The sequence below is a fragment of the Alligator mississippiensis genome, chromosome 1 (assembly GCF_030867095.1).
Source record: "Alligator mississippiensis isolate rAllMis1 chromosome 1, rAllMis1, whole genome shotgun sequence".
Lineage (NCBI taxonomy): Eukaryota > Metazoa > Chordata > Crocodylia > Alligatoridae > Alligator > Alligator mississippiensis.
Genome location: NC_081824.1, coordinates 402,962,118 through 402,988,660, shown reverse-complemented (window position 1 = coordinate 402,988,660; position 26,543 = coordinate 402,962,118). Strand labels below are relative to the sequence as shown.

Below are 26,543 nucleotides of genomic sequence, written 5' to 3'. Positions count from 1 at the left end.
ATCAGATTGGTTTGACATCATTTGTTTTTAACAAATACATGTTGGCTGCTAGCTATCATTCTTTTGGCTTCCAGGTGTTTACAAACTTTATTTTTTAAATTTACTGAAGCATCTTCCCAGGTAGTGAACTGAGGCTGACTCGTTAATATGTCTGCTGATTCTCCTTTCCTCACCCTCTCTTTTTCTAGATAGGCATTATGAATATGTCTACACTTCGTGTGAATGAATCCTTAGTGTGAATCCTTAGTGTGTCCTGGCATGGATAACAGCACGCCCCACCCAGATCCTTCTGCTGACGCATACTAAACACAGAAAGATGACAGTGATACAACCCCAAAGGAACCAACCCCAGGCACACTGAAAAACAAAGTCTTATGAGCAGCTGAAACGATTCCCCCTCCCCTTTGCATTTCCTGGTTTGGTGTGTGCCAGCAGGAGTAGCTATACATATAGGAATGTCCCTGCCAGGAAACATCAAGGACTTTGTGTCTTGATGTAGATGCATTCTAATTTGGTCTTTTTTTTCAGTCCTCTCATACCTTACCTGTCATCCAGGAGTTTGTAAGTATTATTGCCAGTGACTCCAAGACTTTAATGCTCTTTACAAAGAGAAGTATGTAGCTATATTCTCTTTTGATAGGTATCAGCCGAAGGAGATCTGAAGCAGAGAAAGGTAAAGTGTGTGCCGGGGTGAGAATGTTATTTGAAATAATCAAACTATTTAGAACAATTAATTTTGCTTGGTTCAGAAAGCTGGTTGAACTATAGGTTGCATTCTTCTGAAAAACTTAACTGCATCTGGGTTTGAATATGGTCTTCCACTATCAAAACAAAGGAAATGACCTGTTTCTCCAGTAACAGGTATTTTATGTCCTTACAAGTGCAACTTCCCGAAAGTTACTTACAGGCATTTTATTAATGGAGGAGCCTGCTAAAAGGGCAGCTTTTAAGTCTACATTAGTGAGACACATGAAAGGAAATCAAGTTCAGCGCATACAGTACTTCTTTTTTCATCCTCATAAAAAATATAAGAAAGTGAAAAATGCACAGCTATAGATATTTGGGGCTAAGTTATAGGCTTCACTACAATGCAGCCACAGGGAGGCAAACATTCTGAAAGAAAGCCTTCAGTCTGTTGAGTTTCCCTGACATCTAGCCATCAGATATAAAACTACTAGGCAAGATAGATAATAAGGACTGCCTCTGTGCAGGAGTTCATTTTGTTCACTGGAAAAAGTGAGGAGAGGCAGTGAATGGGTGCTAGTACATTCATAGGAAAATGTACACCCATCAGCATCTTACCATGCTAAAAGCACAGTGCAGCAAACAACCAGCAGATAGGAGCATGGGGTATGTTGAGCCTATGTATGAAACAACACTAACTCTTCTCAGTATTATCTCTCAGTCTATTTTCTATAAGTTCAGAGTCAAATGTTATTATAAGAGTAGCTCAAACCTGGCTTTACTTTTTTCCTCTTCGGCTGTAGTCCTTGAAAACCTATTAGGCTTGAAACTGCACATGAGTTCACTAATAAACAAATAGCTTGGATTCTTCAGTCAGAGATATCACAGATATCAGATGGGATGTGCAGCTGAGCTTCTGACTACTTGTAGCTATTCATGTTCTCATAACCTTTTTTGCAGAAATGGAGATGAATAGCTTCAGTGAAATGACCAAAATCATATACAGGAAATTAGTTTTCATATAAGGCCTCAAATGAACTCAGGTCTTTAATAACAAATAAAATGATAGACATTTGCCCCAAGGTATTTGCAGGAACAATTCCACCAGACAGAATAGAATAACAAACAAGACCACAGTATACAGTTTTTACATATGTTGGTGACCTAGTACTCAGACAAGTCCCACCAACTCGGTGTGTCTAAGGAAGGACTCACTAGCTATATAAAGGGAAGAAAATTATCAAACAATAGAATTTTGTCTCCTAGAAATCCTCCTTACTGTTTTGGTTAGCTAAACAAAATAATAAAAATGGTAGATTTAATCACATAGGGAGCAGCATTTTTTTGTATTTATGTTTGTAAATACCATAAATACTTTTGCTGTATTTACTTAATTTTATACAGTGAATGTAAATCTTTATAAGTACCCTTCTTTCAAAATGGTGGAAGACTTTATTCTTATTTTTAAAGAGCAGCATTTATACTTTGGAAACAGGGAAAAGGCTTTGACATTTTACAAGAGAACAGTTCTGAGCTTCCCATGCTTTGCTGGCTATTTGCAAAAGTCTCATGTGACTGGTGGAGAGAACAGTTCAAAATCTCTTTTTGTTCTTTTCAGTTTGGATAAGCATCATCCAGAAGTTTAGATGCTTATCTGAGGTTTATCCAAGCCACTTTGGTCAAGAAATCAGTCTCAAAATCTTACAAGAACAGGTGCTTTTCTGTAATTTCCAATACTTTTGAGTTTCCATCAGTTTAGAAATAATAAAACTTTGTAATGGTATAGCTTCTTCCATCTGAGCATCTCAAGAGAAATTCACACACATTAATTAAGCCTCTCATCACACCTATGCATGAAGCATTTTATCTTTGTTTTACTAAAATTTGAGTTATATGCTTATGCTAATAAAACATGCTTGCGTGTATCAGAGAGGCAGTATAATTCAAGATTTCTGACTTATTCAATTTATCTAAACTCAGTACATTTCACTGTCTTAAACAGCAACTGAAATCAAGAAATGCAAACTGTACCTGCTTTCTTTAATAAGAAATAAAGACAGCTTGACATTTTCCCTTTGGTTGGCTTCTCAGAACCAACATGGTTTAATTTTTCCTGTGTAAAATAAAGAGAACATCAAATGCATTTTTTTTTCTTATATAACCCTCATCTAAGTAAAACTTGAACAATAATGGGGTTCAAGAACTCAAGTTTTCATAGAAAAATAAGATAAGGCAAGCCTGGAAGAAACCTCAGGGCTAAAAATAGAGAGTCAAAAAGTCTGAGGCAAATCAATCCAATCTACACAGGCTTCTCTAAGCTGCATAACTTGGACCATTAAGGAACAGAATTCACATTCACTCTTCCATTGGCCAAGGCAAGAAGATGCCTGCACTGGCCAAGGCCAGAAGGGTGCTCCTGCATGCCTCCCAGCTCCAATGGGCAGCAAATGCTCCAGGCCTGCCCCCTTGGCCTCCCCTCACCGCCCAGCTGGGGTGGGGGGGAGACAGAAAGGAGGAAACAGAACACCCTTGCCTTGCCCCTGCAGTGGGGTCTGCACAGCAGGTGAGGGAGGGAAAGTCTCTGAGGTGGGGGCTTTCCCCTCAGGCATCCCAGTTCCAATGAGCAGCAAATGCCCCAGTCCTGCCCCCTAATTACCTCCTCTTGCAGCTGAGCCTCAGGGGCTTCAACTCACCATTGTGCAGACCCCAGATGTGGGTGGCTGGAGTAAAGGTCCTGTTCTCCCCCTTGCCCAGCCCTGTGCCACTGCCACCAGACTGGAGAGCAGAGGCTTTGCTGCCTCAGTTCTGTAATAGCCCATAGTCAGGAACATCCAGCTCAGCTGCAGCAGAGGAGCTGGGGTAGAAGTGAGTCTGCCAGTGAAGGGGGAGCTGCAATGCATCCTGGGGTGCTGGGGTACTGTGACCGAACTCGTGTTGGGATGGATTCTAGAACAGAAGTTCAATAGACCGGTCTAACCTAAAGTGATTCAATCTGATACTACACCCACCCATACAAGTCTATCTTAAACCAGATTCCATCCACCATTTTGAAACTGAACTTCTATGTGCACTGAACTTCTATTCTGTTACAAGTTTAGTCTGGTTTCTGATCACTTCTACTGGTTTATGTGTAATTTCTGTCCCTAGCCCGGGAAGTCACCTGCTGACTGTAGGATCGCCCCTATCTAAATAATTTCAGACAAATTCTTGTCTAACTTGCATTTAAAAAACTTATACAACCTATTTAGGTAATTTATTCTAGCATTTAACCATTTTCAAATGTAGAAAGCTCTTTCTAATATACAAGCTTGTGGCAGGGCACTGGTGGTGCCTGCCACTTTAAGAGCTGACAGCAGGCAGCAGGGCAGCCAGCAGGTGTAGGCCAGTCCTAATGAAGTGGTCACATGACCCAGGGGAGCCCTGTGATTGGAGGAGGGAGATGAGCAGCTTCCATTTTAGAACCGGGCTCTCAGAGCTGGGGCAGCAGTCTGCTGCTGGACACCAGAATAACATCAGCTGGCTGAGCTGCTGCTCAAGAACAGCTTGGAGGTATATGGGCTGGGGCTATGGGGAAGGGGGAGGCCCCAGGTCCTGGGTATGACCAAAAACTGCATCCTGCTGGGGAAGGATGGTCTAATGGGGCTACTCGTGGTGTGGTAGTCCCATGAAATACCAGGCCAGTCATGTCCCCAGTGAAAGGCAGGTGGGGTGCCTGATACCCTCAGCCCCCTCACAGTCCTGGCTAGAGAGAACCCAGATCTGAGAGAACATTGAGAGGGCTGAGGCTCAGTTGATACATTGGAATTGTGAGGGAGAGAAGGCAAACTGCTCAGACCTGAGTAGATGGACCCTTGAACTGGTCAATGCTGGGGCCAGGACCTGCGGGGCGGCGGTCAAAAGGGCCAGCGGCCCACCAGCCAAGGGATACCCAGAGCCAGGGGCATGGGGTCTGACTGGCCTGATGAAGGCAGAGCCAGGGCCTGGGAGGCCAAAGGTCCCAGAGAGGGGAACAGAGCTTGAGAGGGAGAAGGATACAGGTGAGCTTGGCTGCCTGGGATGCTATTAGCGAGGCCTGGGACACAATAAGGGGAGGTCAGAGTTGTGTGCAATGCCCTTATCATCAGGGCAAGTAAATGGGCAACCTCCTGCCTGATTAACCTCTTAATTATTATCATCAAGGCATGGTAGACAAGGAAGGTGGGCAGTTGGCCCAGAAACAGGCAGGTGGGCCAATGACTGACCAGCCCCGAGATGGCCCTGTTACAAACCTAAATCCCATTTTTACAGTTTAAGCATATTACTGTTTGTCCTATCTCTTGTGGAGAAAAAAAAAATAATGATCCCTCTATATAACAAACCTTTTTGTATTTGAAGAGTGTTATCAAATCCCACCCCCAGTCTTCTCTTTTCAGATTAAATAATCCCAATTCTTCCAAGATGTCTCCATATAGCATGCTTTTAAATTATATAATAATGATTTTTGTTGTTTTTTGATTCATTCTAGTTTGATTACATCTTTTTTGAAGCAAAGCACCCAAAACTGTACAAAATACTCCATGCGAACAGGGTGGTAGAATCACCTGCTGTGACTTACACAAAACACTTTGGTTAATAAAACCCATTTTATTTTTACCCTTTTTTTGGAAAAATATGTCACTTTAGTTCACTATAAGTGCCAGGTCCTTTTCTGCAGGACTACAGGCTAGCAATTTGTTCCATATTCTGTATTAGTGCATTAATTGTTCCATACTAAGTGCAGTACTTTGTCCATATTGAATTTCTTGCAATTTATTTCAATCATTTTTCTCATTTATCAAGATTACTTTGAGTCTTAATTTTGTCTTTTAGTGTCTCTGTTACCCAACCCAGCTTCCTGTTATCTGAAAATTTATCAAGAGTACACTAAATTCCATCTTCCAAGTCATTAATGAAGATACAGAAAAACCCCTGTTATCCTGCATGAGTGGGGAATGCCAGTCATGGAAAAATTCCAATTATCTGAGGCAGATAACATGGCATAAGGGGAGAGAGGGGACAGGGTGGCAGCATCCAGCTGCACGTGTAGCAGTATGTGCCAGGGGGAGGGGGCTGGTGGCAGCTGTATGTGGAGCAGCAGCAGCAGTGCAGTGTGGTGGGTGGTGGCAGTGGCTGCTGTGTGCGAGTTTCCCACCCCACCCCCATGGCCCCTCCCTGCATCCAGGCAGCCAGTCGGCTGGGAATTCCAGTTAATAGAGTATTCTGACTTGTAGAATGCCATATAACAGGGATTTTACTGTATTGGACAGCACCAGATACAGAAAATTCCTCTGAAGAATCCCACTTCATACCACCCCCAGCTTTACAAATAGCCAATCATGATAATTCTTTGAGCATAGTTATCCTACCAGACATGCATCCACATCACAGTAGTCTTGACAGCGTCAACACCCTTGCTGAAGTCAAAGTATATCACATCCGTTGCTCTCCTCATTCCACAAAGCCCATCATTATTTCATAGAAGGATTTTTGCTGTTGACAAAACCATGTTGGCAGTTCCCTATCACTTTATTATCCTCTAGGAGTTTATAAGTAGGTTCTTTGATTATATGCTCCAATATATTTCCAGGCCTTGAAATTAGGCTAATAGAAACTTGAAGTTTCCTAGGTCCTCTTTTTTCCCTTGTCTAAAAAGAAATGCTCTACTTGCCCTTTTCCAGCTTTTGGGAACATCATCTGACCTCTATGGGTGTGTCCTGACAAGCATGCATGTGCAAGGGCACTTGGTTCCCATGGGACATATAGAAGCAGCACATATTTGTGCCACTGCTATTTATCCCCAGACACATCCCTGCACACATGCTCCAGCACACAGCAGAAGGACCTGGGTGGAATAGGGGAGACTGGGGCCAGCACCTGTGCTGGCCCTAGCAGCCTTATCTAAGGTCCAGAGGGCCACCTGAGACAGCAATGGTGCTGAGAAGCTGCTTGGAGCCTGGCCAGCAACCAGAGCATGGCTCTGGCCAGTCAGGCTCCCTTTATGGTACTATACACTGCTGCTATGTGTGCCGTGCTACTTTTTTCAGCAGTTTTTTTTTGACACTGGGATCTCCCAATATCAAAAAACCCACACTTGCACATGCACCATGTGCAGTTTGCAGTGCCTCAAAGTGCTTTGAGGGCCCTAAACCTCATGTGTGCATTCATCGGGACATACCCTACGAGTTCTCAAAGATAATACCCAATTACTTTGCAATTACTTCAGCCAATTTCTTGAGTACTCCAAGATGCATCTCATCAGTCCTCACTGATCTGAAAAAAATCAAGTTTTTCTGGCTTCTTGTAAGCTACATAGATAGGACCCATATTTCTGTTCCTATACTTGCCTATTAAAATGTCACATTCATAACTTGGCAGCGCAAAGCTACAGTACTCTCATACCTGACAACCGTATCAATGACTGAAGTCTTGGTTCAATTACAGTCAATGGGATTTTTGCCATTGACCTCAGTAGAGCCAAGATTTCACACCATGTATTTGGGAATATTCATAATGTATCCCCTGGCAAATCCCCTAAAAGCTTGACACTAAACAGGTATGATTATAAATGAGTTAAAGTAAATCATTTGTATGGTTCTCTGCAAATTATATATTATGCTATTATTTTATCAAGAACTGGTCCCAAACTATTTGCTGGAAAGTGAACCCTCCCAAAATTCATGAAGAGTGAAAAATGCTTTAAGCCGTATAAACTGACCCCTTGAAAACATTCCTTGGCTCCATAAAACCAAATCTTTCTCTTTTCTTTGTACAAGTTAAATTCAGATCTGCACAGAATTTCTTATATATTTTGCCTTGCAAATATGACAGCAATTACATTAAGTGAAACCCATAAATTTTCATGCATTTTATATATTCCAATTGGTCTTGACCATTAGCATAATAAAAAAAAAGGAAAAATCCTAAGGATCTTTCTTAAGATTTTACATCAGGTTTAGACAAATTTGCATACTTCTAGATTGAACTCCTTGCTGATTATGCAGACATTTTTCTTAGATTTGTCTTGAACTTGCTAAAAATATATTTTACGCAAAACATCTCTAGGGGTTTTAAAACCAGATTTATGTTTTAATAACATTTATTTTGAAAGGTTAAATTATAATTTAATCCCAACAAGATGGTCCTCTGGATATTTAAGTAGCTTCCTGTGCATCCTTTACTTTGGATCAAAGATAGTAAAACTATAAAACTAAAAACCTGGAAGCAGAAATATAAATCCGCCTGGGGTTCAGCAAATATTTCCAATGACAGGCACACCACAGGATTTACTGATAAACTCAGCATTTAGTAGAATTCCTAGAAGCTCTATATTTTCGGATACTAATATTTTCAGGCAAAGTTTAATGGAATGAAGGGGACATTGGGCAGGGCTACATAGTGTTTCCTAGGTTGTTCCCCCTACTCCCTCTCCCCTTACACACAGTGAGAAGCCACCAAGAAGGTAAAATGTGTTTTGCATCTCAACAAATTAGCTCCAAATATTAAAAAAAGATTCAAAGCTAGACTTTCCTTGATGGAACTTGACTCCCTCTTTAAGTTCCCTTTCACCTTTATGAATATCTTCTTTTTGGTTCTCTCTCCCTCCATCTTAAGCATATTCATCAGAGCCTATACCTCTCATGTCTAGGCCTCCAAGGCTCTGTCTGTGACTCTTCCCTTCTGAGGTTCCACCAACTTTGATATTCCTGCATGTCAAACAGCAGCACTAAATTTGACACAAGTAACATTTATCTACATACCTATCCCTACTGCTGCCAGCATCTGGGTTATGTCAAAACTGTCAGACAGGGAAGATTATTAAGATGAATATAAGGTCATAGTTCTTATGGCCATTATCCAGGGAAAAAAATCCTGTACACTTATGTTCATGTGTAAGGTGTCAGGTTAAGTTAAATTGTTGTGGTGTCAGTATCAAATATGTGGACTTGGCATATTAGTCGCTAGGAATACCAATTAAATAACAAATAGGAAGATTGATTTAGGCTTTCATTTGTGACTCATTTTGCTTTTTACAAAAGTACTACTCAAGCCCAAAATGTCTAAAATCTCTCCTTAGAAAAGGCTACTGGATTTGAGATGAAGGCAGAGTGATAGTAGGAATACATACAAAGATACAGGAATTGGCTGAAGTCTGAAAAAGATTTAGTAGGATGACAGGATGTGAAACAGCAATTAACACTTTCCTGCCATTCAGTTCTTCTATACACAAGAAAACAGACATGAAAATGTCTTTATTGCTCTATAGACATTAACTCATTGTCTCCATTATTTTTAAAGTTTTACTAATTGTGTTGCCTTATTGTGAGATCCACCAAAGGACCTACACTAATTTAAGTGCCCAGTTTGAAGAATGTGACCCTACCAATCCCTGCCTTACTCCTAAGCCACTTAAATTTTCATGAGGAAAGTTTCTTGGGCAACTAGAATTCAGCCTCTGTATGTTGAGAGCTGCTGTCACTCAGCCAGGATGATGGAAAGCTGTATTCAATGACCTCTGCATCTGAGACTATTCAGTGTGAGAGAAGACCTGATTCTGATCCCTGCTGCAAAGACTGTTTGTGCATTTTATCCAATGACTCATATAAAATTAATGAACAATCTTCCCCTTCCAGTAGACTACACAGATAACTGGGCTTCAGAGCCAGATTCCTACTCACTACTTCTCTTTCCCAAGAATCTTGAATTCTATTCTGGCACAAGAAGGGTACAAAATGCTACTCCCCACCACCAGTTCTCAGAGCCTGGTGATTAGGATCTCCTGGCATGTGGGAGATATGGGCTTTAGCCTGATCAAGTTAAGAAGGGGACAACCCAGATCTGCTTCACCATGGGTGTTATACATACAACCTTCAGGCCAGATCTAGCATGTGGAACCATTCTGTCCAACAAGCTAACAGAAATTGGGGACATGGCCTGTAGCAGAATTCAGCATCCATAAATGCCAATGAACTTGGCCATTGGCAGCAGGCCCCTAAACCTGAGCCATTACCCAAACATGGACCCATGCTGCTGCCTGCCTCTGGGCCTGCACTGCTCCTTGAATATAGACCCACCTAGGTTGCTGCTTGCTCTGAGGATCCAGCCCAGAAGGAGCCCCTACCATCCAGATCTAGCCTAGGGCCGTGGGTGTGTTTGACATCCCTGTTCTATATCCTTTGTACATTTTATAAACAGCCATCTGATGAATAGTATCTTGAGCTTATTTAAAAAGAGAGCAGTGAACCCAGGTTCATTTTTTAAAGAAAGAACTTATGCTTGAAATTTCTGGAAAGAATTTTGGACTTTCACATTCTGACACAGGCCCTTGGTTACAACTTATAGTTATGAATGTAAATCCTAGAGAGAGCGAGTATCTTAGGGTATTTATAGATGTGCTCTGGAAGTGCAGGGGAGCATTTTAATTAGAGTAGTTCCAAGAGCTACTCTAACTAAAGCACTCAAAGCATCACATGTACCAGCATCCCCACACTGAAAAATAGGAGCAGGGGCGCTTTAACTAAAGCTCATCAAACGAGCTTTAGGTAAAACTCCCCCGCAACCATTTTTCATCGTGGGGATGCTTATACACGTGATATTGGGCTCTGCTGGAGCACGGTAATTACAGCACATCAGAGCAGCCTTACTACATGTGTATAGGTGCCCTTAGGCCCCTGGGAGATGTTAAAATAATGCTGCAATTGGGATCTGAGGAATTCTATGCAGTATCACAAACATTGCATGTCCTGCAGTGACAGATGTGCATGGAAGGACATGTGTTGTTTGAGACAGAGCATAAAATTCCTTAGATCCCAATCACACCACTGTGGAACTGCTTCCAGCCTGATCCACAGGATTAGGCAGGAGGTAGCTTTATCCTGATCTTCAGGGTAGTTCCATGCCCCATCCTAATGCTCATCTCAGCATCAGGATCAGGGTGGGGGAAACTCCAGGACCTAGGGCCTCTAGCTGAATCAGAAGATGGTCAGCACTGGCCCTGGACAGCTGTGTGTCTGATTCCAGTCCTAAAATTGTCCCCAAGCAATGTCAACAATCAGATGAGTGTCAGCATTGAGGTCCGGAATGCAGCACAGGTCACATGTTGAATTTAAGCCACCATAAAAGCCAGCCACGTAGATCTTCTATGTTATATGTGAAACATCTTTGTGGTTAGTTTGCCATTTGATGGTGCCATAATCTGGCTGAATGAGTGGCATGTTGTAATTTATTGTGTGTTTAATACGTTAATTATACCATAAATGTAATGTCTGCCCAGAGCTTAAAATATCTGCTTGTTCTCAGCTTCTTATGAACTACTTCAAGCAGCTGCCCTCTCAGCATGTTGTCTGTTCTGAATCCTGTTCTAAGGTACCTAACTTTTCCCATTCATATAATAAACTTAGTCGCCTAACTCAAGGATATGTATTTCACTCTAAAGGAAAGGCACTTAAGAATTAGATGTGGTCACAATAGCTAAATCTCACTGCAGATATATTTCATTGTGCTTAGACACCCCAACCAGGAATCAGGACACCTCTGTGTTAGACTGTGCACAGTAATCACACCCTCACGAGTTTATATTTCTAGTATGTGATAGAAGACAACAATAAAGAAATAGATTAGGGGAGTAAAAGGAAGGAGTGAAATCATGATTAATAATATAAACATCAGTGAGAATACACCAAGTGTCTAGCCACTGACATATGTTTTAAAGTTTGATAGCAAATATGAGTCATGTAAATAATGAATTGTGTCTCTTTTAGAGCTTCTTTACTTTTGAAGGCTACATGAAAAATACCATACGGTATATGCATTACCAGGAATTTTTTTCCCAGGCTGGCATCATATGCCATAATGAAAGAGATCCTTGTCATTAAGAAAGCATTACAGAAACTGCAAAGCTATGCAAGCAGCATAAACTTAAGGCTGGTGACAGACCTTAACTCCCAAGGCCAGTTTACACAGAATGAATGGTCCAAAGGGAAAAGTGTTGCAGCACAGTACTTCCCTTGCAAGCAATATTTTTTAAAGATAGTCCATTGTAAGGTAGCTACAAATGTTAATAGTGATGTGCTCTCTAGAAGGGAGGCCTGCAGATTGTCTGACATGACCTTCTACTAAAGCAGGTCACAAAGCAGAAATGTCTTGAAAAGAATGGGAGGAAGGAATTATGTAACAGGATTATACCCAGGTGCTTTAGAGTCTGTGACAATGACCTCATGTGGCTATAGGGGAGCCAAAGAATGCAAGGTTACTTCTAAGGAGATTTTGAAATAAACACAGTTGTCCTACAGTTTAGTTTGTCTTATAGGTCATGAATTACACAGGCATGATATTTACTTCAGGTTTAATTTAGCCCTGTGCAAAGAGCCTTCACCAACTCTGCAGACCGCTTAAATACTGTCTGGAGACCAGAATCTGAAGCTAAATGTGTCTGCCACTTACTTTCAAAAACAACTCTGAAAGCAGGTTGCACTGCTATAGTACGCAGTAAGCTGACAGTCAAGATGGGAACTGAGATCTGGCATTCTTGAGCTGCCTTTTTGAAGTGTTCGGGACCAAATTTAAAAGTGCTCAGGTGCTTTTTGTCAAACATGTGCCTTCATGACATTTCAAAAGATTTCATCTTTAGGCAGCTGCCATTATCAACTGAGTGCTGAGCTGCATAGAAAATATGGCCCTTTTGTCCAGTGCTGAAGTACCAATTCCCTATGTATTATGCTACCTTGGGAGGTAAGGGGAGCCTGGAGGATTTTCCCAATCCAGGGGATTTTCCTCTTTAAGTAAACACATACTTTTTTTGTTTTGCTTTGTTTTGTGGGAGATGAGTTTGACATAATACTTTTAATAATTCAATTTGCCAAGGGGCAGTAAAGCATATTTTGTTCAGCAAGGTTTCCTTTGTATTCTGCATTTTGTCCATATTAAAATATTTTTCCTTCTGTGTATATAGCTCTATTCCCTTGCCATAAACTCCTTTTTTTTCTGCATACATGGCCTCCAGCTGTTTGTTTCCATTTTAAACTTGACTTTGTAGTTTTCTCTCATTCTCCAATATGCTGTTTGGAGTTAAAGGAACAGCAAACTGATAAGCAAAAGAAAATATTTCATATAGCCATCTTTAATACCATCATATCATAAAATCATCAAGGAGACAATCCTCTCTACAAGCAAATGATGGGTTATTTTCCAGAAGTAAAACCTATATTTCTTGTCATGTATGAGCAAACTAGATTTTCTGCTTATGATCAAGATGAATATAAAGTGATGCCCTAAGTTATTTAATTGTGAATGGGGTTCCTTTTAATTTATTTAGTAATTGTATCATTGCTTCCCCTATTCAAAGAGTAAAAATCATTTTCATTTGACACAGTCATCTCAACCAGTAGATACAATGACACTCAAACTTTTTCTTTAACAAGATGGGCTGTCAAATATAATACCAAACCAGCATAAATAAGATAGGAGAGGGTTTGTTCTTGAGTTAGAATATCACAATATGTTTTCTTACATACTTTATGGCAATGCATGCCAGAAATTATTTACTTGCGATCTATATTCACTATGAGTAAACTTTCAGAAAGCCATTAGAGACAATGAAACTAAAGAGAAGGCACAGCTCAGTAAGTAAGCATGCCTATACACGAGCAGCAAGGCTGCTCCAGCATGCTGTACTTGCAGCAATTAATTGAGTCTGCTGGAGTGTGGTAAATACTGGTGCCATTTTCAAGTCCAGGGATGCTGATATATGAGACATTCCGGGCATTTTAATTAAAGCGACTCTTGGAACCACTCTGATTAAAGTGTTTCTCCTTCCCCCCCCAAAGTACGTGTATCAGTGCCCTAAATGTCCAACTCATGCCATCTGCTAATGTATGAAATTTAAACAAGTTCTTGATCTCCTTGCATTTGGGGGCTGAAAGGGCTAGTGGAGATGTCTTATAAATATCTACATGACCTAATAGGGTATTCCGGCTTAGAGTTTTGGCTACTGGGTACTGAGTCAGAAAGTTGTAAATTCAATCCTGGTTAGGGGCCCAGAGCTTCCCCCTGCACAGGGGTGTATACAAAACTTTTTAGGCTAGATATCAGGAAAAACTTCTTCATGGTAAGGGTGGCCAAAATTTGGAATAGGCTTCCAAAGGAGGTAGTGCTGTTCGTACATTGGCGGTCTGTAAGAGAAAGCTGGATAGGCATCTGGCTGGGTTCATCTGACCCCCAGCACTCTTTCCTGCCTAGGCAGGGGGTTGGACTCAATGATCTCTTGAGGTCTCTTCCAACCCTGGCACCAATAAATCTATAATATAAAAGATTTTATATACAGTGAGGTAAATGGGCATTTACTGACAAAGAAAACACAGCAAAGGGAAGCTTGGGATTTTCCATATGGTCCTGGAAACACTACTTCTATCAGCAGGTATGGGGATTATGACAGTTCTACCTATCCCTTAAGCCACTGGGAAAATCAACACATGCCACCTATTACCAAGCTGATTCCTTCCTATCCTATGCTGGCACAGTTGTGTAGACTGGTAAATTATGGGACAGAATAGGAACCAAGGATTCATGAATTCTCTGCTCATCTAGGGAGGGAGCAATCCCTATATACACAATATATGGTTATCTTCACCCTATACACAAACCCAGAATCTAGATGACCCTACAAACTATGATCCTTACTCCCCTTTACTTCCCTTCACTGCTAGATGGAAAAAGCTATAATCTTGCTCTAATTCATTTAATTGTTGATTGTTCAGAACTTCTTAAATCCTTTAAAAAAGGAATATTATTTTCATCCTCTCAATACAGGGCACAGTCATAAAAATATCTTTTCAATCTTGGCCAATGAATTATTCATAGTCCCCCAGGCAAAGTGCTCCATATCATGAAATAAATAACTGTATTTGATAATGTCATTATCAAAGAAAGTGGTTTTCTTGATGTGAGCAGAAAATTAAAGATACACTTACTAGGGCTCTCTTCACACTGATTATTGCCTCCAGCAACCAGTAGAGATGCATTTTTGTACCCCATCTGCAGGAGGCAGTAGTGTTGGGATACCTGTATAAAAACAATAAGGGAAGAATTGCTTTATAATCTTAGCTCAATCCTTTACCTGATTCCAACATGACAAAAACTCATGATCAGGAATAGGGATAATCAGCAATTCTATATTATTCCATTACAATATTAGCATTAAGATAAAAGTTTAAAACCTTTTAATCTTTTAAAAATAATAGTATTGTTTTCTATTAATTTAATATGGGAGAATACTTTTCTGTTTGAAGTCAAACAACAGGTTGAAGAAAAAATGTTCTTGGCTTTTTACCAATACAAATGAGCCAAACTGGATCACAATAGTTTGATGAATCTTCTGAACACAGTGTTAGATTTTAATTAATCTAATTTAGTTTTTAATTAGTACATCTCCTTAGTCATACGTACCTATGCACCCAGCCTGGACAGACATCCAGACTCTATTGTCTAGAAATATAAACATTCCCTCAAAAAACTGATATTGTTTACATACAAAAGATAACAAACTGGCTAGGATAAATTAATATGCTACATGATTTAACCCGAAATGAATCCCAAGTATAAAAACGTATGGTTAACTTTTGTCCTTGTCTGTATTCACTTTTGATTTTTTCTGCAATTCCTAACTTCAGCCAGGAGTCAAGAAACAGAAACATGAAAATACAAAATGGAAGTTTGTTCATGGTATTTTGAGTTGGTCATTTTGGAAATCTTGTCAGAATGCCTAATTTTGTGGGGATTTCTGGCCTGCGTAACCACACTAAAGATGTTTAAATAAGCTCATGTAAGCTACAGACTGAAACTGTTCAAACAGAAAGAGCATGGGCATCTAGGTTTAGAAGGGTGTAATGGGAAATAGACACCTGTTTGGAGGAGATGCCATCAAGAGAGGGTGGAAATGTGGATGCACCTCTATCCTTGTTTCTTTCCTACTGGCTAGTTTTAGGCACGTGTGTCCTGACTTTAGGCAGCTGTCTTCTCAATGTGTTGCCTGTTGCCGATCTCATTATGAAGTTTTGAACTCCCTCTGGCAACTGTATAGGGAGTCCTGGCACCTTGCTCAGGTTTTAGACTTCATTCCACAGGCCACACGCCTAAAAGTTAGGCACTGAAATAGCTAATTGTATTTAGGCCTATTGTATTTACCCAATTCCCTCTTTAAACCTTTAATGAGAATCAAACACTGCCCAAGGTTCAACTGGGTCTCTAATTCCCATTATTGCTAATAAATTCTGTTTACAGACATTAGTGTGACTAATGTGTATGCCTTTGCTCATGTACATTTAATAAAAGGAATGCCTGGACAGTGGAGGACAAGAACATTATGAAGGGCACTTGTTGCTGATAGGAAAATGGATTGTAATGCAGCAAGTGCCTTGGCAAGTCATGAAGACCACATGGGGTGTGTCAAAATGTACAGAGCAGAAGAATCCTGCCTGCAAGCAATCTGTGTGTAGACAATTACATTGCAGGCATTGGCACTGAGGGACAAAATCAACCTCAGAGGAATTAATCAAATAGAGCTCAAGACACATGTTGTGAAACTGCCCCAAGAAATGGGCTACCATCCAATAAAGCATAAGGTAGCATGGTCAGAAATGAGCTATGTTGTGCCTTAACACATGGGACAAGGAAAAATAAGAAACTCGCTATTCTTTGTGTCAGGCTTTGATTCACAGGTAAAGCTAAGAGCTATCTTTCTATTTATTTGTCTAGGTATTTATAGCAAGGTAATCACAGTGGTATCTTGCAGAAAAGAAATCATTTACCTCCCAATTGCAGTCATCCAGTTGACAGAGAGACCACTGTAGTAGGCTGAACCCAGTAGTAATGATCAAAAGATTTTAAATGCTTTTTAAACAATTGCAGGCAGTCATATACCCTAATAGAAGAGTTATATAGGAATTAATGGTGAATGATAAACTGTTTCTCATTTTTCATACTACCCTGTTAAATTCAATAGAGATTTATGTCTGCTATAGAATTATGAAAAATGGTTAAAAAAACATAGAGAAGGATAATTCTCTATTAAATTCTACAGCTTTTACAACAACTTGTACAAAAATAGATTGATGTGAGATATATTAAGATCATAAGACTTTTCTACAAGGATAAGAATTCAGAGATTCTTATAGAGCCAATTCAGTAAGTGTTTGGAGATCTGCTATGAGGTCACAGTGAAGTCAACAACTTCACAGTACTGGGGCATGAGCATTAAATTCCTAGTAAGATTTCAGCTTCCCTGGTGGAGTAGGTTCCTACAGCTTCAGCTGCAGGCCTCACTGCAGTGTCTGATAGAAGGCAAGGTAAACTTGCACCTTAAAGTCTAACTAAATGCAACAGCTTACTTCAGCAGATGATGTAAGTTGTTACTTACAAAAGCTTATTCATTTCTGATTTAATCTATAAAAGTGGCTCTCAGTCTTTTTAGACTTGAGGCAGCCCTCATTAGACTCAAAGCACCCATTATTAGGGTCAAGACACCCCTGAGAAAATGCCAGCTCATAGTTCACAGTCATATTTTGACTGTAGAAAAAAAATAGAGCAATTCTTCTGTTGCAAAGAACTCAGAAAGATTACAACATATCGACATAGTTTCAACACCATGGACTCCTATCTGAAAACTCTGGATTTATCTTGTAAATCATGTTTGCACACCTAACAATGGTAATATTGTGTGGCAACCCATGAAACTCTTGAAAGGGTCTCAAGGCATCCAGGGTGGCACTACTGGCACAGCACTCTGGTTGAGAATCACTAATCTCTAAGATGCAGATCAACCCTGTCCTCTGTCAGACCTCAGACAGACACAGTTAGCTGTGTTAGCCTGAAGTCAAATAGAAGGCAGGGTAGATTTGCATCTTATAGATAACTAAAATATATCTGTATATATAGATTCTTCAACCAATAAAAACTTTCGCTACACACACATGCGCATACACACATACATCTATCAGACTTCCATGGGCTGAAGCATCTAATGAAGTGAGCTTCAGTCCACAAAAGCTTATGCTATAAATATAGGTATAACACATCTACCTGGGCTTATACTTGACTTCATACTAACACAGCTAACTACTTCTCCCTGCCCTGCCTGAACCAATAAAAGATTACAAATGAAGCAATAGGATTGTATGCCAGGACAATTGCTATCTTATCATCAGGAGATCTTATCTATCCTTTTGGCACGAAAAAAAAAATAACAGAGCACCTTTTCTTCTTAGTAAAGCAAGATGTTCAGTGATAACTCCCTTGTAAGTTTTAAAGTAAGTAATATAGGATCCAGGAGGGACAAGCTGTGGGAAGGCCAGATTTGAATGCAGCTCAGGCAAAGGCAGATACATTTACATCCAGTCATCCTGTGTGTGTCCTGCTAGAAATGGAATTGGATATTTGCAACAGTAGCTGTGTTCTGCATGCAAACCACAATGCTGCTTTGTACAAGGTCAATCTCTCACTTTATTGTCATAATACCAGTCCAGCTCATTGATACGTTGAAGGAATAGCATCAGGTGATTGGCAAATGTCTCACCAGCAGGAAGTTAGCTGATAAGCTTCTTAAGCAGTGAGCTCTGGTAAGCAGGAAGCACTGGAGCCAACTCAAGGAAGTTACCCTTAAAATTGCTTTGCTCAGGCATCAACCTCAGCAGACTAATTAGAAGTTGTTGAAAGGAAGAGTCTCTGGTGTGCATTTTTCTGTAGACAAGACTCAGGAAACATGTTGCTTGGATGGCAGTAAACAGACAGGGAGATAAATGTTTAAAAGCTACCATAAAAAATCTCAGACAGTTCATGAGTACAACAATAGAAAAACAGACTGATATAAGTGGCCACTGAAAGGCTTGAAGCAGCCTGGGACAAGTCCCAGTAGGAAAGCAGCAGGCAAACAGGCAAGCTATGCAAATGAATATTGGCAATTTGAGCATTTCCTATTTATGGAAACCGATCAGGCCCAGAGAAAGGAATGCTGCATAATGAGTATTATCATATTTCTCCACATGATATGCTGGATAGAAAGAACACTAAAAGATTTTTTCTTTATTGTGATCTAATCATTTAGACAGGCACTCTCATTCTTTATGGAAAAGAAAAAGCATATTAAATTAGGAGTATTAGATTGATCTAGTGATAGGATGGCAGTGTGAACAGAGAAGAGCTCACAGATGCAAATTCATGGTCTGCTCTAGCTTATTAAAATAATGTTCTCTTGAGTGTTTTCTGTCACTGTTTCATAGAAGCCCCCAAAGGACTGACAAAATCTGTATTCTCATAAAAGATGAGATCTTCAGATTTGTGAAAGCCCCCAGAAGTTCCATACAAAGGTAAAAAAAAAAAAATAAGCACAAAAGTTTAAATTTCAAACCATAAGTCAAAAGAATTTCTTTTTTTCTACTATAAAACACTGCAGAATTTGGGTTGAATGCAACCAAGTGGTGGCAAGTGAGCCAAATCTCACTCAGTCCATTTGGCTGTCTAGGTTTCTTCCTCCATTACCTATTCCCCACCCAGTATTCTCTCAGTAGTCCCATTTTCAGACTCCACCTAGTATCTTTCTAAATCATGGGTGGGCATGTTAGCTACGCAAAGCTTATCCCCATACCCTTTTGGGGTCCAATATCTATTTCCCTTAGTTCTTCAGCAAATATTAGGTTGCCACTCCTTAGCATGATCTCCATGAAAGCAGCATATCACAGCTTATTACAAGCTGATACCTCTCCTCTAATCCATGCAAAGTAGCCTCCCTGAAGGGGAAAACTACACTATCACTATGCCTAACTCTTGACATTCCTATTAATACCTCATGCAGACATTCGGTTTCTCCTGGGAAAATCACTGTTTTTCTAGGAGAAACCATGATTATACAGCCATTCACATTTTTTCTCCCAGAGTAAAAATTGCCACCCAGGAGAAAAATAACCTGGGAACAACCAGGGTTAAATCACTCCCAGGGCAGTTTCTCCTAGGAGAGCTAATATCTGTATTTGCTGTAGTCCTCTAGCATCCCCACTTCAGCTCCCCAGGAGACCGTGTGGACTTTCCTGTTCCAGTAGGCAGTGAAACATACCCGCTTCACAGTCCCCACACTGTGCTACAGGGAAACACAGACTGACCCTAGGCAGTATGGGTTAGCCAGTCAGGGCTGCCCTAGGCATTGCTGCAATCTGTCATCAGGCAGACTAAAGGAGCCTGAAGAACACACTGAAATGTGTACATATTTTGCAGACCCTCCTCCCTATTTCCCATTTCCCCCACTGCCCTGTGTCAGCACTGCAAGCTCTCCATTCTTCAGGACCTCAGCATTCAATTGTTTGTATACACAGCTCTGGATAAGTTTTTCGACCAAGAGAACAAATCTGGGAGAATTCTCCAAGATTATTTGAATGTGTGTATGCAGCCATAATTAGTCACATAGATGTCCATAATTCTTAGCATAGTAGCTACTGAACACTGCAGGATTCCCCAGCAACGGCAGGTTTGGGAACAGAAGCTTTCCAATACTTAGTGAATGCTTGATGTGAACACAGGGGGCTTAGTGTATGGCATGTTAGGGATCATTGGGCATTTGTACCATATCAGTGGAGCTGGCAGCTGGCAGCTCCCCCTCCCTTTCTTGTCCCCTACTGATGGGACAGACACTTCTTACAGCCCTTCCTAGTTGCATTAGTTCAGTATACAGTCACAGCAGGGTGAGTTAAAGACAAAGCAGAAGTATTAACTCTGAATTCCTTGCCTTGCATGTATTAAAAGTAAAAAGAAAAAAAAATAACTCTAATTACCTCCACTTTCATTTAACTTTTTAATGTGTTATTTTCACATATATTATCAGCAGTAGTTTCCTTAAAAAGGAAAGAGGAAAGAGAAAACCAGCAGATTTTAAATGGAATTGCATGACACATTGCTATACAGTAATTTGTGGAGTATATGTCAGAAACACAATAGATTGCTAAAGCTCGGAGGCATTATGGTCTGTCATGTCAAATCATACTTAGGAAGCTTTAATATGTGGATTATGGACACATTAAGCTATACTCTCCCCTGCCTATTATGTCAATGGGACTTTGCATATTTAAATAATACTACAGTGTATAATCCATGTACTGTGCCATGCATGCACAAAGAATCTGTATATACCAATCACTACAAAAGTCTAGACACTCTTGAAAAACACTAATTTTCTAGCATAGTTCCACAGTAGCACACATCTTAAATCTTAAGATTTTTGTGCACATATACATGCATGCATACGTAAGTTTATATAAAGTTTCATTACAAAAATACATCTTTCATCTTCAGAGCACTTTTCTCATTCATTGTACTAGAAGTAAATAATACTACATCTGCATTCTGTGTAGTTCATGTATTTTCCTCTGTGGTGTCTGCTGCTGACAGTTTTCAGAGACAGAGTACTGCACTAGATGGACCTGATCAGATGGGTCTGGAAATTCTGATCCCTGTGTTGCATTTAACTAATCTAGATAATTATAGCTGTGCTAAAATAAATGGCTAACTATTTCCCATTGTGCAAGGATATTTTTAAGTAATTAAAATACTTATGGTTTTTATAGATAAACTCAATTTTAGATTCAGTAGTCACACATTATTTTAGCATTAAGAAACACCAGTGAAATTTTTAAGTGGTCTATCAGTACATGCCATAGATGGCTGAAGGCACTTAGCCTATAGTGTTATGCCTCACAAGACACCCAAGGCATATATTAATGGTCCAATAAAACATATTTTCTTGTATTTTGCTGCTCTTTTATATTGATTTTAAAGTTACTTCTAATTATTAACATGACTCCTTTATTTTTCCTTTTACCAGGTGTCTTAGCAGCATTAGTATCTTATCCTATGGTCTTTATTCAGAATAAAGACTGAGTAAAGATCAAAGAGTTGAGCCGGGCGGATGTTTTAAAGTACACCGTTTATTTTCTACCAGTGAATTAGTTGTTAACATTGCTTATATGAAATACTTTGATGATTATTTTCTCTGCCTTATCTGAATAGGTGAATAAATTCAAGATGGTTGGCTTTTTAGCTGTATATCTGAAAAAATAAGCATTATAATAAATCAGATCTTAGGACTGTTATTTCAGTGGCTTTTTCTCCCCCTCCTGTGGAGTTGAAGACTGCGATGGCCTATTTGTAAAGCTCTCTCTTCATAATTTTTTCCTCTCTATGTGATTTGCAGCCACAAAACTGTGCATGTACTAGACTATATTTTAATGTTTGTCTTTGGTTTTGGCTATTTTCGTAAGCAGTGTAATTCATTTCACCATGCTTGTGTGTTCCTTAAAATTGCAGTAGGGCAATGAAATACTCAGGCTTCAAGAGAAAATTGCTCCTGGGGAAAAAAGTCAAACCTTCTGCCCTCTTATATGATATCAGAGTTTAATGAGTATGTAAAGTATCAAATTAAAAAATGTTAGCAGTTTATTATAGTTGAGCAATCACTGAATGAGAAACAGGTTTTCCTCTCACTGAGCATTAAGGACATGACCTAGGGCTGATAAGTACACTGCTGTATCAGATCCAACATCTGATTTAGGACTAGAGGACCTGGCAGCCAAAAATTAACCGGGGTTTTGTTTGTTGTTTAATCAATAATTTTCTGAGCTGCTTCTATGAGAGGATTATTATAATGCATTAAGAAATTAACAAGATTTAAATTATACATTTATGTTCATCATAGTCAATTTTACTCCATGTCCATGGCTGTAGAAACTACTACTCCAGACTCCCCATATCTTCTATATTTATTCCTTATTATTTATAGCTCCCAAAGCAGTGCTAGGCACTTACACAAGACAAAGAAAAACAAAGCACTTGCTCATGAGTGCAAACAAACTAAGTCCATAACCGATGAATGACATAAGCATGGACAGATCCCTGGCTTTGCGTGGTGCTTCACTGACTTCAACACTGGTGCAGAAGTGAATATATTTATATATTCTAGACATGGGGAAAAAAGCAAGCAAATCTGACAGAAAATAAAACTTGGGGGTTGCTTGTATGTGCATATGTGTGCATGCATGTTTGTGTGTGTAATAACATTGATGGATGCTGCTTAAACAACTGGAGTACTAGTAATTACAGTGTACATGGATTATCAGCAAACAGCAGTTGAGACAATGATTGGTGTATTATATGTGCAATTTATCACATGGCTCTTCAACTATTTTCAGCATGTATTATTAGTACTGAGGTGTCACATAGGAACCCTAGATTTTAATCAGGATCTCACTGTGATAAATATTGTACATTCATGGCTCCTACTCTACATGCTGCCAACACCACATGTTGGTATGGTAGGTATGTGGACTTTTATATTCACAAGATGTGTGTGTACAAATACACTCAGAGGCAGACAATGCTCAACTAATACTCTGGATGGAGGCATGTGTGTGTTAATTGTACCTTGTAAAGTTTGTGAGATTCTGCCCGAGCACTAGGTTCTCCTGGCCATTATCAACATTTCCTCTTGAAAATACAAAGAGGTAAAATGTAGGATAAAGTCCTATTTCACTTTAAAATGGCATGCATGCAACCCTTTAACTTGAGTTTTTAGCACTTACAAACATTTGAGGATTCTATTCCACTCTGTATATGTCTTCCAGAAAGAAGGAAAAGAACTTCCACGTCTTAGCTCAGGAGTGGGAAAAATATGGCCCATGGGCCAACGGGATTTTGTCCAGCCTGCAGTGAGTCCCTTGATCCCACCTGCACCAGGCACCATCTGGCCATGGCACATCCTGCAGCCCAATGGACACGCAGCAGGACTGGGGTGGCTCCTCAGTTGGACTGCCTTTCTATTTTGAGCTATTATGCAATCACCTCTATATACACAACAAAACACACACAAATCAGGACAAAATATTTTTTTAATAAAATTAAAATATGCTATTGTCAGTGTTTGATTTTTTTGTATATAATTTGGGGGGTTTTTTTCCGGTTCCAAGGTGGCAAACTCCCTTCTCAAAAGGAGTATCTCTGGGAGCAAGGGGAGGGACATTTGATGGCAAAGCTCAAGGGTTAGGAGGCTAGGATTTTCAGTCCCAAGATGGTGACCAGGGGTTGAGGTGTCTGTCAAGGGACGGGTCTATCCTGGCAGCCCTCAACAGCTCACCAAAACTTAAGCAGCCCTCTAGCTGAAATAATTGCCCACCCCTGTCTTACCCCATACCTTCCAGGAAACAAGACACACAGGCTGCCCACGCACAGAGAATGCTTGAATCTGCCTCTCTTGCTTTCTAACAAAGTAAATACAACAAATAACAATAACAAGGTAACACACTAAATAACCAGCTCACAGTTTAGGCATTAACCAGATTCATTCTCCAGCCTTTCTCTTGAAACTTACCTACTGCATCTTGCATCTAATACCCATCGGGTAGTAAAGAGCAGTGGAGATGTATCTGCTCTTATACCCATTGTGAACAAGGACCCTAACTAGAACTGGAGGCCCTCTCACAGTCATACCCCTATCCCACTTGGCCATACACCCCCCTTGCTTTTTCTTTTCCTCCTGCCCCACACCCCCTCACCTTTCTGCCCAGTTGAGTGTTTAGGGAGAGAGTTCAGATCAGTCAGTGGTTCTGATGCTTTTTAGATCTGAGGCACCCTTGAGTAGATTCAAGGCACCCCTCAGCAATCCCAGGCTTTATTTTTCACTTTTTTTGAATGCTGAAAACTAACAGAGCAATTCTTCAGTTGCAAAGAACTCAGGAAGATGACAACAGGTCAGAATACTTTTATTGCTATGGATTTCTATTTGAGAAATGTGGATTTTTATTTAGTGAATCATGTTTGCACACCTAACAGTGCTAACACTTTATGACAATTTGTGGCATCTTTGAAAGGATCTCAAGGCACCCTGGCTGAGAATTACTGGGTGTGTCTACATGTGCAAATGCTGCAGGGTGGGTTTACTCTAGAGTAAGTTACTTCCGTGAGCAGCCCAGGGAACAATTTCCCAGACCCTGCTTCGCAATTGCAGAGCGGGGCCTGGGAGATCCTTCGACATTGTCCCCACCTGGGCTCCAGTGGCAGAGTCCACCCTGGCAGCAGGAAGCTTCTGGGGCAAGGAGCAATCTCCCGCTCCCTGCTACCTGGCTGACTGGGAGCAAATATGCTCCCAGTCGGCTGTCTACATGTGCTCTATTGTGCAGTAATTAATTACTCATGATTAAATTTGCTACTTGTAGGGTGCATCTACATGTCACCATATGGAGACATTGCTACGGCACCTTGCTTTAGTAATTCCTTTTGGAAGTACTAAAGCATAGCACAGTACAGATGATTACTGCACCGTGTGCACAGTGCATGGGTAGATTTTGTTGCTATGCCGCCACCATAGCAGCATGCTATACTGAGGGAGTGCACCGCTATGGCAGCATAACTGGTGATCATGTGTAGACCCACATGATCACTATTTCGCAAATGTAGCCTAAAGTCCTAAAATTTAGGCTATCAGTCTAATATATATAAGCATTCTCCTCCTCTGCCATCTAACACCTACTAGTTCTGGGATTTCCCCAATAAGTGCATTCCTGGGCAATCCTATTTTGCAGGATATCTGCCTGGCCAGAACACAGATTTACTGTGCATCAGTGGCAAGAACTGCCTTTATGTGGCTTCTTAGATGCCATTTTGGAGCATAAAGTGTAGGGATGCACCGATAGAGATTTTTGGGGCCAATACCGATAGCCAATTTTTAAGGAGTCATATCACCTAATACTGATCAGATTCTGATATGTAGCCCAGCAGCTTGAAGAGCAGTGTCCAGCTGGTAAGTCTGTTGTGTTGGAAGAGGAGAGGGAAGGGAAGGGGCATTGGGGAGACAGATAAAGGACCCCATGGTGAGGGAGGGAGTGGGGCAGGCACTGCCCAGCCAGGGTGCAGTGGGGTACAGGATGGAGCAATGGCTTATCCAGGGGGCACAGGGAGGGGGGTGGCTACTGCTGCTGCATGCACACAGGGAGGGCAGGGGGAGCGGGTGCCCCTGGATCTGCGCAGGGCAGGGCAGGCTGCAGATGTGAGCTGGGGCTGGGGCAGCTCCATGCTCTTCCCGGTGGGGACTGAGCCGGGCTGCCCTCAGGGCAGGTTCCAGCAGCACTGGAAGGGGGCTGGGAGGGGGCTCTGTGGCTTCCTGGAGTGCACAAAGCAGTGGGAGCCAACCCCTGCCACACTCCCCAGAGGAGCTGCAGCTCCATCCCGTGCTCTGCCCCACCCCAGCTGGGCAGCACCTGCCCCAGCCCCAGTCCCAGGCCCAGCCCCACTACCTCCCTTACCATGGGGGCCTTGATCTGTCCCCTGCACACCCCTCACTCCTCCCTCCCTTTCCACCACAACAGACTTACTAGCTGCATGCAGCTCTCCAAGCTGCCAGGCTCTGCTCCTAGCTGCCTACGTGCTGCACTGCAGTTGCATGCATACACGGGCCATTTATTGGCCACATTATCAGCCACTTTATGCCAATTTCTGATACAGGTAATTTTCTTATATCGGTGCATGTCCAATATTGGACGAATGTCCAATCACTGCACCTCTAATAAAGTGAATTAGGAGCAAGGTTCCTTTTTGGCGCAGAGCATGGCAGAGGCACTGGAGCTGCCACGGGACACCTTACCAGCAGTAAGTTACCGCTCAGCTGTGTGGGGACCACTCCGCTCCACTCCTCACTCTGTCGGCATCCCTGTGGGGAGGGAGAGTGGTGCAGGGCAGGCAGTGGCTCCGTCCTGAGGCAAGGCAGGGGCGGGGGCTGGGGTAGATTCCACCTGAGGTAGAGTGAAAGCAATTGTCTGCTTTGG

General features: G+C 41.1%; 1 long non-coding RNA gene across 1 annotated transcript; it reads left to right on the top strand.

The window, feature by feature from the left end:
* The first annotated feature begins 466 nt into the window (after positions 1-466).
* On the top strand, positions 467-23,643 carry LOC109286381 (uncharacterized). The gene is made up of 3 exons (XR_002094387.2): positions 467-561; positions 641-673; positions 23,352-23,643. It is a non-coding gene; the product is annotated as an uncharacterized LOC109286381 (long non-coding RNA).
* Positions 23,644-26,543: the final 2,900 nt, after the last annotated feature.